This window comes from Budorcas taxicolor, chromosome 9 (genome assembly GCF_023091745.1).
Source record: "Budorcas taxicolor isolate Tak-1 chromosome 9, Takin1.1, whole genome shotgun sequence".
NCBI classification, from domain to species: domain Eukaryota; kingdom Metazoa; phylum Chordata; class Mammalia; order Artiodactyla; family Bovidae; genus Budorcas; species Budorcas taxicolor.
Window position 1 is genome coordinate 78,204,887 of NC_068918.1, and position 3,714 is coordinate 78,208,600.

Consider the following 3,714-nt stretch of genomic DNA (forward strand, 5'->3'; position numbering starts at 1 on the left):
AAAAGCAGATGGTAGTAAGATTGTTAGTTCAAATGTGTGTGTTTACACAATCTTAAAACTATTCTGTAAAAATGTACCTATACCTCAGAGGCAACTATGTGTAAAACATTTACACAAACTTTTTCAGTTAAACCTAATAAGGGTAATATTGAGAAAGTATTCCACATCATTAAGTCTGTCTTAGAAAGTTGAGATGCTAAAGCATTCCTAAGGCATGGTGTTCTGGAAGATAAATGTGCTTCCGTGGTGCTGGGTGATGTATGTGACTGGCTGGCTCCAAGTGGGCCTCGACAGGCACCTTCCTCCTGACACTGGGGGACTGAGAGGAGAGTCAGACACAGACCCCCAGGGCCTCATGGAACCCTGTGAGACACCATGCCCTTTGCTGGAACTCCACCTTTCCTCTGGATCGAAGGCCCAGCACAAGCCATCACAGCAAATAGTTCATCAGGACAGTTGATAGTCTGGGCTATTTGGTAACCCTCTTTCAGGTACTGGGCCACATCAAATGGGTAGACGTCCACTGAAGGGCATTTGGCCAGAGTCATAAACACATGGGCTCTTTTAGTAGCAGCACGCTAAGTTCTTAGTTGTGGCATGCAGGATTCAGTTCCCCGACCAGAGATCGAACCCAGGCCCCTGCATTGGGAATTATGGAGTCTTAGCCACTGGATCACCAGGGAAGGCTGGGGAACTTATTTTTAACCGGACTTTCAAAAGCCATCCATCGATCCTGTGTTTTTGTTGTTCCTCAGTGAGAGTCCATGGGGAACAAGACTTGGAAAGGGATTGGCTTTGCTCTTAACTTGAAGTTGTCATCAATGATAGAGCTCCTAGCTGCCAGGTCTTTGTGGATGACTTCTTTCTGACCAGGCAGCTCATTCCACAGGCAATCTGAGCAGCCATGTGAACTAGGTTTTGTTGAGAAGTTTCCTGCTGACTATTGGCCTCTACATATTTGCACTGTCATAAAAACAATTTAAGATACCCCCAGTCCATGTAAGGCAATCCACCATGGGCTTTTCCCATTGTTTTGTTCACACATGGGTAACAGGAAGATTTCTGTGATGAAGATCTCATAGCTCACAACTTTCAGGAAGCATCGTTGTCCCCTGAATTTCAGAAGCTCGATCTCTAACTGTTTTTACAAATGCTTGTTGCTCTTTATCTGAATCTTTTTCATCTACATAAACCCCATGGAAAGTATATCAGAAGGTACCTCCTTAGAGTACATCTTTTGAGTTCCTCTCTCGGGAAAGATATTTTGATATCATTCACCTTAGCTCTGGCCTCCAAAAGAGCGACACTTCTCAAGTCCCACTCCTCTACCCACAAGGTCGGATAACTGGAGATGGGAGTTGTACTGTTGGGTGTGTTGCCTCTCACATACTGAGACATGTGGGAATGACTGGGACTGAGACAGCCCTTGGGAACTACTGCTGGCGCTGATGCTCTCTTCCAGTTCAGTCCTTTTCATACGATGAAGATGCAAAACAGCTAATACTAGTACTGCAAGAAACATAACTGGACAGCAAATCCCTAGGCTGATATAAAACACACGTTCAGACACGGCTGGAGCTGCATGTACAGGGTCATAAATGGGTTCCTCTGCTCGTCGTTTTGTCCAACGCTGAAATTTTCCTTCCTCAATTTCTGGATGGCAACTTTTCCTTCGTTTCAACTCTAAGATGTGAAGCTTTTTGAAGTTACTGTCAAGTTGAGCTGCATTTAGTATCATAACTTCAGAATCTACTTTGCCAGAACAGGACAGCTGGAGCCCAAACACTGATACAGTGCGTGGGAGTTCCAGGGCAGGGGCGCCGGGCCGCAGGCAGCCTAGCAGACCCGAGCGGTACCGGCGGCGGCCTTTGGGACGCGTGTCCGCGGGAGACAGGCCAGCACATCCGTCTGGCTCGGAGCTCCCGCCTCCAGCGCCCAGGAGAAGCTCGGCTGCCCGTTGCCGCCCACCCCAGCCGGAGCCCCTGAGGGCTGCCGAGCTCTCCTCGCCCTGGCCGTCCTGCAGGTGTTAACTGATCGGTGATAAAGAGCGCTGGTCCTTTAAGGGCCGAGAGCAGTAGGGACCAGAAGGGGCTCTGCGCACACATCTCGAGCTTGCGCTTTTCGGGGCGGCTCTTGGTCCCTTCCCCGCGGGGAGGCCGACGGGTCCCAGCCCGCCCGGGCTCCAGGACTCCCACTTCTCAAGGGGCGGGCTGGGCCCTGGGGGGCCTCAACAGCATTTTCTGTAGCGTTCTGGACCTCTCAAACTCCCCGCATTACTGCTTCACCCAAGGCACCCCTGTTCTGCCCAAGAGAGCAGGCAAGTAGCTCGGGGGAGCCACCGAGGAGCAAAGGGGCCCGAACCCCCGCGCACACCACCACTCCTGTTCAGGTCGTAACTCATCCAACTTCCCTGCGCCCTCCCACAGCTTCATCCCCGAACTGAACCAGACAGTCAGAAGCAGCAACAGGAAGCCAAGGCGGGTCTCAGGGCCACCCATCTCTCCCTTTGCCACCTGGATCCCAGTTTTGCAGGAGGGAAGGATGCGGGGTGAGAGAAGTGGGTCCTTTCCTCCGAGGCACGCTCAGCACGTCTGTGGCAGCCGGCGTTCCCCGCGCGGAGGCGCCGCCCTAGGGCTCTGCCTGCGCTGTAGGCACTGGAGGCTGCCCAGAAGCCAGGGCCGCTGCCACTCCCTCCTCTTCCCACTCCTTGGAGCTGTACTTGAGCGGTGCTTGGGCTGACAGCCAGAATCTTCCTAGTTAGATCATTTTGTCATTTTGGTCTCTCTAATTAATAGAAATTGATCAGAGGTCAGGGAAGAATTTCTGGCAAGAAGGTCATGGAGGGGTGAGCTCAGGGCTTCCTGCTTCCCCATCTTGAGCTTGCCTTGGATGATCACTGACCTCTTCATTGTATTAAGTTTCTTTAGGCTTTTCCATACCATCTTATGAAAACCTGAAGGAACTTCTCTGCCAATCCAGTTACTGTTTCCGGTGCCAGTTCAGGTGGCAAACTTAACTGATAAATGTTGACTATGTTCTGACTGTTCCACTGACCTGCCCTTCTCTTATCCCTCTTCCTCTCCTCCGGCTTCCTGAGTCCCAGAGACACAGCAATATTGAAATTAGGCCAGCTCATCACTCTGCAAGTTTGCTTCGGTCCCATTTGTTTCTTTCTCCACAATTTCAATACCAGTGCATTTTGAAGAAGGATTCTGTGTAATTCTACAGGTTGCTTGCCCCTCATTTTTTTTTTTTTCTGTGTAATTGTACAACCTTTGAAAATTATATAAAACAGAAAACAAAAAGATGAGGAAAAGCAATAAAGAAATAGGTCCTCATCAAACTTATATACTTTTGCACAGCAAAGGAAACCATAGACAAAACAAAAAGGCAAACTACAGACTGGGAGAAAAGGTTTGCAAAGGATGCAGCTGACAAGGGCTTAATTTTCAAAATATATGAAAAGCTGTTACAACTCAATAATAAAGACAGGGAACCCAAACAAAGAATGGGCAGAAGATCTAAATAGACATTTCTCCAAAGAAGGCTTACACATGGCCCATAGGCACGTGAGAAGATGCTCAATATCAATATTTTAATTTTAATTAATTACAAATTTTTATTGTATGTTGGAGTATATAGTTGATGAACGGAGAAGGCAATGGCACCCCACTCCAGTACTCCTGCCTGGAAAATCCCATGGATGGAGGAGCC

At 48.9% G+C, this 3,714-nt stretch overlaps 1 pseudogene; it reads right to left on the reverse strand.

Annotated features, from left to right (window-relative positions):
* Positions 1-331: 331 nt before the first annotated feature.
* LOC128053161 (tyrosine-protein kinase RYK-like) lies at positions 332-2,498 on the reverse strand (annotated as a pseudogene).
* Positions 2,499-3,714: the final 1,216 nt, after the last annotated feature.